This window comes from Gobius niger (genome assembly GCF_951799975.1).
Source record: "Gobius niger genome assembly, chromosome: 18".
NCBI lineage: Eukaryota > Metazoa > Chordata > Actinopteri > Gobiiformes > Gobiidae > Gobius > Gobius niger.
In genome coordinates, this window is record NC_136869.1 from 25,354,833 (window position 1) to 25,369,906 (window position 15,074).

Here is a 15,074-nt window from a genome sequence, read left to right on the forward strand (position 1 = left end):
TTTCATACCTAGACCAAGGCATTCAACTATTTCACGTTTTCATCAGCAGAGAGATCCTTTTTCTTTCCCATATTGCTTGAACATGGTGGTCTGTTTAATAATGTTGAACGTCCTTTTTCAGTAGTTTTTCCGTTAACTGGGCTTAACCTGAAAACTATTATCCCAGGCGTCTGAGATTAATGTCAGTGATTCAAAGAGCCCTGAGACACAATACCATCCATGAGTTTCCTATATTTTCAAATACAATTTGCATAATAATTTGGAATGCAGTGTAAGCTGAAAATCAGACTGCTGATGAAATAGTGAGTTGTTTTGTCACTCTTTTTCTTGGTGTTTTTGTTGTTATAGCTTGGCAGTTGGCACTGATACATGACATTATGAACTCTCCAAAGCCGACACATCCTGGTCATGAAGCGATCGCTTTGGTTCGACTGCAGACTGTCGAAGGACTTTCAACACCGCACTGCCAAGTACAGAAAAGTGCAGCCTCTGTATAAGCCTGAGTATAGATCAAAACCTCAACACAATAAGATAGGAATCAATTTGAAACCCAGCGTTCAGCAGCTTTAACTCCTCCACACTTTCATCGCGTTTAACCGAAAGTGACAATGTACTGCAGTCCTGTACGTGTAAACGGATATCAGCAGTATATATACTAGCTCATCTTCGCCTTGCCTTCAGAGGTCTGCGGCGGGTTAGCACTGCCGAGACTCCCTTTCTTTATCACAGGAGACGTGCCTGAGGAGATAGCAGACAGTGCCGAGCTACAAACGCACCGGGGGCTGTCGGGTGGGGGGAGAAAGAGAGAGATGTTGAAAAGATGGCACTTCCCAACAGAGGCTTCAAGTACTTAACTCCCACTTTGAACCCACCGGAGAACAGTTTTTCAGACGTCACCGTGCAAGTCTCTCTGAATGCCCCCTTTGTGCAGCGGCTTTGATATGAAACTCGCTGAACATCAGACAACTCGGTAGAAAAGTGTCAGAAATTAATATTTCAGTTGCTGTGGTTTCTGACACAGGCAAAATAAAAACGTTTGTACAAAAGTCGGGGGGAATGAAACGGGTACAAACCTCTCACTCAGGCCCATGTAGATCATATAGATGGTATCGGGGTCCGGTCACCCACAGACACAGACGGTTATCACACTAAGATACTGGCGGAAGTTTCTTTAAGGAGTGGTAGGTGCTTCTGACAGTTGTTTGAATGCATTGATTTGTAATTTGATGATCATATTAAAAAATGATCAACATCTATCATAAACTAAATAATTCAACCAAATTGCCTTTTTGTCTTGCAGCACTTCTACACACTGGACCTGATCTATTGTTTCTACTATACGACTATATTTAAGTGTAACTTTTTTTAATTAGTTGGAGTGAACTTTGAGATCTTGCAGATCCAGACTATAGCGCATTATTTTATTTATATGTTTATTTGATAGGGACAGAACAAGACGCATTGTTACAATAACCGATGCCATGCTCATAGGCCGTATAGCTAAAAGCTAGTTCGCAGACCTGGTCCCTAAGACATAAAATATTAACATTTACATAAATCATTACAAATAATACAGTACAAAATTACATTACAAATAATACAATTTAAAAAAAAAGTTTGCAATAAAATATTATAAACTTCTGTTGTGTCCACAAGTTTGATTCAGTTTGAGCCACTGTTTAACTTTACTTTTAAACTCGCTCAGGTCTGTTAAAGTTTTCAGATCAGCAGGTAAAGTGTTCCAGATCTGTGGCCCTTGTACCGCAAACGCCGTCTGTCCAAGAGCTGTTTTGCATTTGGCTGGTCTGCAGTCTCCACTGACAGCGCCCCTTAAAGGGACCATACCTAATTTTGAACCTTTTCCGTCAAAATATGACGAAAAGGGTATTTTTACCGTCACGGCCGTCCTTTGGCGTCACTATGTGAGTAGAGCAACACCTTTCTTTACACCACCCTTGATACACTGTACACAACTCAATTAGTACAATGCTATGTTACATAGCACATTACACTGTACATAATGTGGAAGGTACAATGTATCAAGGGTAGTGTAAAATAAAGTGCTACCAGAGTAGATAGAAAAGAGAGAGATGTGTCCTCCTCAGACCTCGAGAGAGAGATGTCCTCCTCAGACCTCGAGAGAGATCTGTCCTCCTCAGACCTCGAGATAGATCTGTCCTCCTCAGACCTCGAGATAGATCTGTCCTCCTCAGACCTCGAGATAGATCTGTCCTCCTCAGACCTCAAGAGAGATGTGTTCCCCTCAGACCTCGAGATAGATCTGTCCTCCTCAGACCTCGAGAGAGAGATGTTCCCTCAAACCTCGAGAGAGAGATGTCCTCCTCAGACCTCGAGAGAGATCTGTCCTCCTCAGACCTCGAGATAGATGTGTTCCTCTCAGACCTCGAGAGAGATCTGTCCTCCTCAGACCTCGAGAGAGATGTGTTCCTCTCAGACCTCGAGAGAGATGTGTTCCTCTCAGACCTCGAGAGAGATCTGTCCTCCTCAGACCTCGAGAGAGATGTGTTCCTCTCAGACCTCGAGAGAGATGTGTTCCTCTCAGACCTCGAGAGAGATCTGTCCTCCTCAGACCTCGAGAGAGATGTGTTCCTCTCAGACCACGAGAGTGATGTCCCCTCAGACCTTGAGAGAAAGATGTGTCCTCCTCAGACCTCGAGAGAGTGATGTCCCCTCAGACCTTGAGAGAAAGATGTGTCCTCCTCAGACCTCGAGAGAGAGATGTTCCCTCAGACCTCGAGAGAGACATGTTCCCTCAGACCTCGAGAGAGATGCCCCCCTCAAGGCCCAGTGACCGTTTCTCCTCTGACCCTCACTGTTTATTGTTTTCTAAAATAATTAAAGAAGTTAAAACACAAATAGCACAAACTGGGTGTGTGGAGAATGGAGAGACAATTCAGTAAATAATCAAAGCCGGGATTCGAACTCACAACACCAATGAGGTCGTATTGTTCTGCATATGTGCAGTGCCTTAACCACTCGACTGTCAGCAGCACACTTACTCTACTAACTCATTTGAGATTCATCCATTTTCTTCCACTTGTCTGTTGCCGGGTCGTGGGCCAAATCACATTGCACCAGCCCCCCTATGGCTCCTCCTGCAGGTGGTGGGTCCACAGAAGGACGGCCTCCTGGTTCTAACCGGGCCGAAATGTTGACCGGGTCGGGCTGAGATGTCACACATGACAGTCGGGTTTGAGTCGGGCTTCAAGATCTTTATTCCTTTTTTTATTATATATTTTTTTTGTCATTATAATCGCTAATAATAATCTTACCTATAGGCTTTGTCTATTCAATACAAAATGTGGTTATACTCAACGTAAAATAGTGGAGTCCGGTAGGGAGGTGTTGCAGGTGCTGCTGTGTTTGTTGAATATTTGGGCCCGATCTAGCCTCTAATCCAAATGTGTGGAAGATCAGGAAGTATCAGATTATATGTATATCGGATTTTTATTATTTACGTGTCTCTTGAATAATCTGAGAACTCCAGAAATCGGATAATGATCAGAATTTTGGTCTCCATGTAAGCGTAGCCAGTCCCAGTCCCAGACCTGTGTACTCTCTGCAGTAATGAGAGACAGCTTTGCGGACCGATTTGCGGCGGGATGTCCGGTCGCCCTCCAGTCAGCTGAACCTGGCACGGATCGAGACCCCGTGCCGTCCGTCGAAAGTTCGACGTTGCGACCGCGTTGTAAGCAACAAGAGAGTTTCACAGAGAGCGAACTTCTTCCCGCAACAACTCCCCTCTTAAATATCCATTTGGCCGGCGCTGCGTCGATTCCACATCCCTTATTCCGCTCGCATCCGCCATTTGTTTTTCACGCGCCGCATTAAAACGCAAATTTGTCACATTGTCACGTCGCGGCTGATGAGAAAGTGATTATCTCCAAAGGCCCCGGCAAAGTGGATCTACGGCAGCTATCCGGCGATTAATACGGCGCGGATGATGGATGGCTCCGGGTTTACAGTGGCTGCGCCGGGACTGGCACCGTCATATATATTCTCCGTGAGCGATCGGAGCAACAGTAAACAGGCTACATTTCGGAGAGAGGTACGGCCATGCAAGACGAATAACTCCAGAGGTGCGGGATTTCTTCACAAAGTTTCGACCATAACTTTTGGAAATGTCAGTGAGGAAGGCGGGGGGATGACAAAGTAGTGTTTTTAAATGTCACTCATACTTAACATTTTGTCAGAACATGTGGTAATTGTGAAAAATATGGTAAATTACTGGGAAAGGGGTGCACCGATTCACCAGGTTTAGTTATTATCAAAACTCCTCACTCGGGACTGTAATTATGAAAAGTCATCGTGACATTTTTCTGTTTCTTTTCTTTTTCTCCTTGGAGTTTATGATACGTTATGAGATCTTTACATGCAAAGGTATTAATGTTTCTTTGCGGGATGTTATATTGAACAATAGGTGGCGGTGTAACATTTTAGTTCAATATCGAGATGATAAAATCCTGTTCTAGAATTTGTGCTTTGCTGGGACTTCATGGTAAATATAATGACTGGGCTTTTTTTCACATGAAACAAAAACTGACACAAAGTTTAATGCAGTGTTAAGTTTGAAGTATTTTAATTTAGTTTCAGTTTTAGTTCTAGTCTTTTGACGAAAATGTCATTCAATTTTACTCAAATAATTCTCTTCCATTTTAGTGTACCGTATTTTCCGGAGTATAAGTTGCTCTGGAGTATAAGTCGCACAAGCCAAAAAAGGAATAAAGAAGAAGAAAAAAACATGTATTAGTCTCTCCGGAGTATAAGTCGCACCAGCTAAAAATGCATAATGAAGAAGGAAAAAACATATATTAGTTGCTCTGGAGTATAAGTCGCACAAGCTAAAAAAGGAATAACGAAGAAAAAAACATATATTAGTCGCTCTGGAGTATAAGTCGCACAAGCCAAAAAATGCATAATGAAGAAGGAAAAAACATATATTAGTCGCGCTGGAGTATAAGTCGCACCAACCAAAAAATGCATAATGAAGAAGAAAAAAACATATATTGGTCGCTCTGGAGTATAAGTCGCACAAGCTAAAAAAGGAATAACGAAGAAAAAAACATATATAAGTCTCTCCGGAGTGTAAGTCGCACCAACCAAAAATGCATAATAATGAAGAAAAAAACATGTATTAGTCTCTCCGAAGTATAAGGCGCACCAACCAAAAAATACATTATGAAGAAGAACAAAACATACATAAGTCTCTCTGGGGTATAAGTTGCACCAACCAAAAATGCACAATGAGGAAAACAAATATGTAAGTCGCTCTGCAGTATAAGTTGCACCAGCCTTGACTTGGGCATGGAGGCGTAACTGCACCGTTGACAAGCCTCTCCCGGCAACACGTTCTTCAAGCGCCCATTTGCAAACTCGTTCCTCTAGCTGTGGCCATCGAGCTTTGCAGTAAGAGTAACCTCCGCTTTTCGCTAGTCCCTCACAAGTTTCTGGCTCACTCCAACCTTTACGTCATATTTTGATATATAAGTCGCACATGAGTATAAGTCGCACCCCCAAGCAAACTATGAAAAAAGTGTGAATTATAGTTTGGAGAATACAGTAGTTTTAGTTGACTAAAATGGCATGTAAATTTACTCGACTAAATCCAAGATCAATTTAGTCAACTTTGCATAATGATACTTATTATAGCCACATGTATTCAAGTTCCTCTGCTTCATGTCTCTTCTCCCACATGAACAAAGCTCAGAGCTGTTCTTTTGGCAGGGAATTGAAGTGAGTGCTATGAGGCTCTTTCAAACTGTCATTGGAAGTTTGGATGATTTTAGTCTCTTCTTTTTGTTTAATCATATTTTAGCTGATGGAAAATATCTGGGCGTTTTAGTCATAGTTTCAGTCTCATTAACTGGTCTCATTAATTCTGGTTTAGATTTAATCTAATTTTAGTCACAGAAATATTACTTTCACTAAAATGATGACGAAATATTTTAGTTGACATTGGTTTTATGCCATCTTTGTTTTTGTTTTTGTATTTCTCAGCTTACAGCAGTGGTGCCCAGAGTGCAGCCCGGGTGCCAATTTCTAGAGAGCCGCAAGCTTCCTGTTGAAGTGGCACACATCGCTAACGGAGGTACTTTTTACTGCAAATTTAATCATTCTACATTGCAGCCTCAAAAAGTAAAACATTTCTGTGAGTCTGAGCAGCATTTATCTTCTTCTAAATGAAGGATTGGGACACAGTTAAAACCTCTCCTAAATGCACCCTGTTCATTGTGTCTTTGCATTGACCACCAATTTGTGGCCCCAATATGCAGCCCTCAATAAGCCGAACGCCCATCTCGACTGTGCATCTGTGGGTCAATCAGGCTCCTAATTTCGGCCCAAACGAACCACTCCGCCATTGAAATGTGTGAGCGAGTTCAGGTCGCGAAGCGTGAACACTGAAGTGAGAAGAGCCACAACCGTGACCCATAAGGCTGACGGGCATTTGTTTAAAGACGATAAGTCTCAAGTGACATTTCTTGATAATGTTTATGTTGTCAATGTCTTGAAAGCGAGGGAAAAGTCAGGACGGCAGTAGGCAGGAGCGGACCATAGTGGACCATAGTGGACCATAGCGGACAGGGGGACGACAGGACCTGGGATCAGCCTGACACAGACACCGCCACTTTTTAAATCATTTAAATTCGTCTTGAAATCGCAGGGAAAAGTTTCAAAACAGTGTTGATGTTAAAATAGTGGGTACATTTCCGTCTGTCACATTAGCGATCGATTAGCCATGTTGTTCACCAGCAGATCACTCGGAAAAAATACAAATAAAAAGTCAAAGTGAATTCAGATGGCCTAGCCTATATGTGTACGTGGATCTCTCTGGTCACAATAACAATAAAAAAAGATTTCGTTCACTGTCCACCTCCTTATTGACAAAAAAAAAGAGAACTCTACGTGTTTATTTCTCATTCCAGTTTAAATGTTCTAAATATCGGCGACTTGAGGCCACAGTTTCAGACCCTGCACTTTGTCCCACAGTCGCTTTCGAGGGTCAGAAATGTTTTTCTCACATAGTTTTTCCAACTATGTGAACAAGGACTGGTCGTCACTCTGACAGCAGCTCTACATATGAACGGCCGTTCAGTTCTTTCAGTTTCTATCTCCGTGGCAGCCGAGGTTGTAAAAATAGACTTTATGCTAATATCGTAACAAGCTCCACGGTGACGACAAAAGCACTTTATATCATCAACTTTCCAGTGGTTAAAATGGTCCAAATCAGAGCTTTCTTCGTTGCTTTACGCTAACTATCAATACTGTTTGGTAGCCGAAATAAATTCCATTACCCATAATGCAACGGGCGACCCGAGATGGGCATTCGGCTTATTGAAAAAACCCACATTACTATGGCAGTTACATCCCTTACAAACATATTAAAATTACAACATTTAGTACAATGTAATGTGCTGTAACAATGTGTAATAACCAATATCTATGGTTTACATACACAATGGAATATTATGTATTTGTAGTTTGGAGGTAAATAATGTAATAAAGACATGAAACCCTAACTCTAAGGGTCTTAGATTTCCTCTAAAGTACTAATACACATTATTCCATGGTGCATGTACTGCATAGGTACACGTTATTACACATTATTACAAAGCAGATTAGATTATACTAAATGTAGTTGTATATTTGAAATAGAAGTGCTGGCATTGCACCTGTAAAATGTCTCTGAGTCACTGCTTCTATTCACTGGCTTTTCTGCATGCAGTACCCTTTGCATGCACTAAGTGGCAGTAAAGGACCAAAGTGGACAGGCGCTTTCCCTGAAACCTCCTCCGAAACCTTCCCCTTTCACAATCACACACAGATCCTCCTGTAGTTTTAGTTCTTCAAACAGAAAAAGACACAACACTGTTTGTACGGTGTGTATCTCGTCTTAGATGAAAGTAACTTAAAAGTGCTTCAAGTATTGTTTTTATTACCACTGGAACAAGCATGTTTTTCTTACCTTGGACTCTTATTTCAAGCGTTGTTGTCTTATTTAAGTGCACAAGTTAATGTATATGATTTTAAGTGAATTAATGCTCGTTCCATTAGCTCTTTTATTCAGTCCAAACCTACTCAAAATCAGCATACATTGTTAATAATAATTCAAGCAATTTTAAGCAATAAACCTAGGTTGTATCTTAATTTTAGTGTTTGGGTTACCAACAGTTTAGTCCTATTTAGACCTGAACCACATAAGTCCTAGCATAACTTGTTAATATTATTTTTATTTTAGTTTTGGTGATCTAAATCAACACGTTGTCTGAACAGTGGTCCTCAACAAGTGGTCCTCGTTTTTGGTCTCAAACCCCCCCACTTTTCGACCTACGTTTAAAACTCCACACTTTAGCTTGAAAACTATAGCGAACAATTCCAAGGTGACGCGTAGCCCAACAGTAAATGTGAAATAATGAGGAGGCCGTGTGATTTAGCCTCTGCAGATGAATGTGTTGACTTTGACCTAACCTCAGCGAGACGTGGCAAACTTAACCGTAATGGGCCCGTGTGTCGCAGAGCCCAGGGCGACTCCTCGACAATGCTAAGGTGAGTCAGCGAAACGAACCGACCTCGTGCGCTCTGCTCAGGTTTCTGGTTGTGAACTTTGTGTCTTGGAGGGAATCTTTCATTTCATGACAGTTGTTGTTGCGTAATCTGTTTTTACGGCTCTCATTTTAGTCTGTGCTACGATTGTTCAGGCAAAGGCTGTGGTGAAGCCTCCCATATATTGGCTTAGGTAGGTATTTTCCGGAGTATAAGTCGCTCTGGGGTGTAAGTCGCACAAGCCAAAAAAGGAATAACGAAGAAGAAAAAAACATATATAAGTCCCTCCGGAGTATAAGTGGCACCAGCTAAAAATGCATAATGAAGAAGGAAAAAACATACTAATGTCGCTCTGGAGTATAAGTCGCACCAGCCAAAAATGCATAATGAAGAAGGAAAAAACATGTATAAGTCTCTCCGGAGTATAAGTCGCACCAACCAAAAATGCATAATAATGAAGGAAAAAACATGTATAAGTCTCTCCGGAGTATAAGTGGCACCAGCTAAAAATGCATAGTGAAGAAGGAAAAAACATATACTAATGTCGCTCTGGAGTATAAGTCGCACCAGCCAAAAATGCATAATGAAGAAGGAAAAAACATGTATAAGTCTCTCCGGAGTATAAGTCGCACCAACCAAAAATGCATAATAAAGAAGGAAAAAACATGTATAAGTCTCTCCGGAGTATAAGTGGCACCAGCTAAAAAAGGAATAACGAAGAAGAAAAACACATATATAAGTCCCTCCGGAGTATAAGTGGGACCAGCTAAAAATGCATAATGAAGAAGGAAAAAACATATACTAATGTCGCTCTGGAGTATAAGTCGCACCAGCCAAAAATGCATAATAAAGAAGAAAAAAACATGTATTAGTCTCTCCAGAATATAAGGCTGTGGTGAAGCCTCCCATATATTGGCTTAGGTAGGTATTTTCCGGAGTATAAGTTGCTCTGGGGTATAAGTCGCACAAGCCAAAAAAGGAATAACGAAGAAGAAAAAAAAATATATATAAGTCCCTCTGGAGTATAAGTGGCACCAGCTAAAAATGCATAATGAAGAAGGAAAAAACATATACTAATGTCGCTCTGGAGTATAAGTCGCACCAGCCAAAAATGCATAATGAGGAAGGAAAAAACATGTATAACTTGCTCTGGAGTATAAGTCGCACAAGCTAAAAAATGGAATAACGAAGAAAAAAACATATATAAGTCCCTCCGGAGTATAAGTGGCACCAGCTAAAAATGCATAATGAAGAAGGAAAAAACATATACTAATGTCGCTCTGGAGTATAAGTCGCACCAACCAAAAATGCATAATAAAGAAGAAAAAAACATGTATTAGTCTCTCCAGAATATAAGGCTGTGGTGAAGCCTCCCATATATTGGCTTAGGTAGGTATTTTCCGGAGTATAAGTCGCTCTGGGGTGTAAGTCGCACAAGCCAAAAAAGGAATAACGAAGAAGAAAAAAAACATATATAAGTCCCTCCGGAGTATAAGTGGCACCAGCTAAAAATGCATAGTGAAGAAGGAAAAAACATATACTAATGTCGCTCTGGAGTATAAGTCGCACCAGCCAAAAATGCATAATGAAGAAGGAAAAAACATGTATAAGTTGCTCTGGAGTATAAGTCGCACAAGCTAAAAAAAGGAATAACGAAGAAGAAAAAAACATATATAAGTCCCTCCGGGGTATAAGTGGCACCAGCTAAAAATGCATAATGAAGAAGGAAAAAACATATACTAATGTCGCTCTGGAGTATAAGTTGCACCAGCCAAAAATGCATAATGAAGAAGGAAAAAACATGTATAAGTTGCTCTGGAGTATAAGTCGCACAAGCTAAAAAAAGGAATAACGAAGAAAAAAACATATATAAGTCCCTCCGGAGTATAAGTGGCACCAGCTAAAAATGCATAATGAAGAAGGAAAAAACATATACTAATGTCGCTCTGGAGTATAAGTCGCACCAACCAAAAATGCATAATAAAGCAGAAAAAAACATGTATTAGTCTCTCCAGAATATAAGGCTGTGGTGAAGCCTCCCATATATTGGCTTAGGTAGGTATTTTCCGGAGTATAAGTCGCTCTGGGGTGTAAGTCGCACAAGCCAAAAAAGGAATAACGAAGAAGAAAAAAAACATATATAAGTCCCTCCGGAGTATAAGTGGCACCAGCTAAAAATGCATAATGAAGAAGGAAAAAACATATACTAATTTCGCTCTGGAGTATAAGTCGCACCAGCCAAAAATGCATAATGAAGAAGGAAAAAACATGTATAAGTCGCTCTGGAGTATAAGTCGCACAAGCTAAAAAAGGAATAACGAAGAAAAAAACATATATAAGTCTCTCCGGCGTATAAGTCGCACCAACCAAAAATGCATAATAAAGAAGAAAAAAACATGTATTAGTCTCTCCGGAATATAAGGCTGTGGTGAAGCCTCCCATATATTGGCTTAGGTGCATTATGTAACTTTTTATGTGGAAAAAAGTTGATATTTGTGCGTATTTGACCTCGTGCTGACCCAGCGGCTGCTCAGCACGGGGCCTTTACTTTGAATCATGGAATGTTAAAGGTCTCGACAACGCTCCAGGATCAATTGCTTTGAAGGTTTTCGAGTGAGAGGCTTCGTCAGTCGTGAAAACCTTCCAAACAATTGATCCTGGAGCGTGTTAGAGACCACTCTGATGGAAAGTAAAGGCGTCATGCTGATCACTCATACAGCCGCTGGGTCACTACAAGGTCAAATATGCACTAATATCAACTTTTTTCCCTGAATAAAAAGTTACACAATAAATGGTAAATGGTCTCAACTTATATAGCGCTTTTCCACCTACATTAGGCACTCAAAGCGCTTTACAGCAAGGATCCACTCACCCATTCATACTCTCATTCATACACCAATGTACGCAGACACTGGGGGCAATGTGGGTGAAGTGTCTTGCCCAAGGACACAACGACAGTGTGCACTTTCAAGAGGTGGGATTCGAACCCCCGACCTTCCGATCATGAGACGACCCTCTCTACCATCTGCGCCACTGTCGCACCTTTAACCTGTTGCTTGGCCCTGATCAGGGGGTTAGGGTAATGATTAGGGTGAGGAAAGGTAAATGTAATGTAAGTCACACAAATCTTACACACATACTTCTAGAAACTCGAAGGTCTTGGCTTTCAAATGAGGTATCACACATATAGGCTATAAGCTCTCCTGTCAATACACTTTGGGATTTGGATGTGCACAATTGCTAACCCTAAGCTAGCCTGGCCTTAGCCATCTGTAAACTCCGGTCAATTATAATTTCCCTACATGTGTTTGCATCGCATTTGCTGGTTGTAGTTTGGCGGCGGATACGAAAGTAATGGAAGATCTTTAATCTGTTCTGGCTCAGCTCCCAAATATCCAGAAACTAAAATTGAAGCCTTGGAATGTGCAAGGAATGTCCCCAAGAGTTATGATAGAGTTATGATAGAGTTATGATAGAGTTATGATAGGGCTATGATAGAGTTATGATAGAGTTATGACAGGGCTATGATAGAGTTATGATAGAGTTATGATAGAGTTATGATAGAGTTATGATAGAGTTATGACAGAGCTATGATAGAGCTATGATAGAGCTATGATAGAGTTATGATAGAGTTATGACAGAGCTATGACAGAGCTATGATAGAGCTATGATAGAGTTATGATAGAGTTATGACAGAGCTATGACAGAGCTATGATAGAGCTATGATAGAGTTATGATAGAGTTATGATAGAGTTATGACAGAGTTATGATAGCTGCTTCACTCACTCGGGTACATTACATACGTCGCGACCAAACTCTGGTGGAAATCAGATCCAAACGTTTCAAAGGAGTTCACCCCTCACACCTGATAACGGAGCTCAATTGTGAATGTCCAGACCCTTGTACAAAACACAATGAGTACGAGGGTCTGGTAAAACCAGCCTGACTCTAACCCTAACACGGCAGGTAACAGGTTAAGGAGAGCATATATACACTGCTCACAAAAACTTAGGGCACACTCAAAAAACACTATGTAAGTCCAAGTCAATCAAATTTCTGGGATATCAGACTGTCCAGTCAGGAAGCCACGCTTATTGTGAATCAATTTCACTTGGTGTTGTGGAAATTAAACAGACACAGGTGGAAATGAGAGGGAATTAGCAAGATCACTCCAAAAGAGGAATGGTTTTGCAGGTGGTGACCACAGACCATTTCCCTGTCTTCATCCTTTGGACCGTATTTTTGGAACACTTTTGCATTTGTCCAGTGTTCTCACCACTAGAGGCATCATGAGGAGCATCTACAACCCACAGAAGCTGCTCAGGGAGTGATGCTCATCCAAAATGGCACGTCCATTCGTGCTGTGGCAAGAAGGTTTGCTGTGTCTCCTAGCGCAGTGTCCAGAGCATGGAGGAGATACCAGGAGACAGGCCAGTACACCAGGAGACCTGGGGGGGGCGACCGAGGTCAACAACCCAGCAGCAGGACCGCTATCTGCTCATTTGTGCACGGAGAAACAGGAGAAGCACTGCCCGAGCCCTACAAAATGACCTCCAGAGGGCCACAAATGTGCATGTTGGTCCTCAAACGGTCAGAAACGACTCCATGAGGGCGGTATGAGGGTGGTATGAGGGTGGTATGAGGGTGGTATGAGGGTGGTATGAGGGGGGTGTGAGGGGGGTATGAGGGCCCGACGTCCACAAGTTGGGCCGGTGCTTACTGCCCAACGCCGTGCAGCCCGATTGGCATTCGCCCGAGAACACAGCGATTGGCAGATTGGCCAATGGTGCCCTGTGCTCTTCACGGATGAGAGCAGGTTCACCCTGAGCACATGTGACAGACGTGACAGAGTCTGGAGACGCCCTGGAGAACGTTCTGCTGCTGCAACATCATCCAGCATGACCGGTTTGGTGGTGGGTCAGTGATGGTCTGGGGAGGCATTTCATTGGGGGGCCGCACAGCCCTCCATGTGCGAGCCAGAGGTTCCCTGACTGGCATTGGGGACCGGGATGAGATCCTCAGACCTATTGTAAGACCATATGATGGTGCTGTGGGCCCTGGGTTCCTTCTGATGCCTGATAAAGCCAGGCCGCATGTGGCAAGAGTGTGTCAGCAGCTCCTGCATGATGAAGGTACTGATGTTCTGGACTGGCCTGCCCGTTCCCCAGACTTAAATCCAATAGAACATCTGGGACATCATGTCTCGGTCCATCCATCAACGCCACGTGGCACCACAGACTGTCCAGGAGCTGACTGATGCTCTAATCCAGGTCTGGGAGGAGATCCCTCAGGAGGACATCCGTGGTCTCATCAGGAGCTGCCCAGGCGTTGTAGGGAGTGCATTCAGGCACGTGGAGGCCACACACACTACTGAGGATGATACAGACTCGTTTGGAGGAATTTCTACAGAATTTGGATCAACCAGTGACCTGATTTGTCACTTTGATTTTGACTATAATTTTGGATCCAGACCTCCAGGGGCTGAGAATTTGATTTCCAATTATCATTCTTATGTTATTTTGTTCTCAACACATTGCCCTACACTATGAATAAAGATTTTCATCCGAAAAATCAAATTGATTGACATCTAGAATGTGTTTTTTGAGTGTGCCCTAAGTTTTTGTGAGCAGTGTAGTTTGGTGTGAAAACGTAAATCTTAAATATGCTTTATGTTACAGCAAGACATTTGTAAAGTATTCAAATAAGCCACCAAAGTGTTTGTATACCCTTCTCTAAACAAATTTGTATTGTTGGCATTAGAACATGACCTGAACATGGCTGGGCTGTAGGTTGTAGGCTGCTGCTGCTGGTGAGCTGTTTTATTGCTTGGCCGCAGATTGCTAAACTAAATGCAAGCATTTGGACATTTTTGTCTTTATACAAAGTTGCGAGATAAACAAGCGGGCCAATTAAGTTAGCATGCCTCCAGCATCGCCTCTAGCCTTCAGCACAAACTTTTAAAGCTTGTTTGTCAGAGCACAGCCATAGTTCAGGGGTCTGAGACAGAACCTTTGGCAGAAGCAGGATTGTGTGGACGAAGGACATCACGGAGTACAATTTAAGTTTCCCTGAGAAAATAATGACATCGTTAGTTATATTGCTGTTGCTTTTTCATCATTCATCCACCCCTCCATCTTCTGCTTTATTCAAGCTCAGTTTGCAAAGGCAGCAGAGATGCCCAGACTTCCCTACACTTGCACTTTCTCCAGCTCCTAGGTCTCCCCTGGGGCCTCCCCCTGGGGCGACGTGCCCGGAACACCTCCCCAGGTGAGGTGAACGGGGGCATTCAAAACCAATACCCAACCTTACTTGGCTCGTCTCACACTCCATTCATCCATCACAGTTTTGTTCTTGTTTCTTGTTCCCACAGCACTATGTTGTTATCTTAAATCACATTACAGGTGTGCTCAAAGTAAGGCCTTCAGACAGTGGCTCACATTTTGTTGTACAACCTGTTCATCAAAGGGTATTGAAGCTACAGTTATATGATTAATGTGGACTTAAAGTGCAGA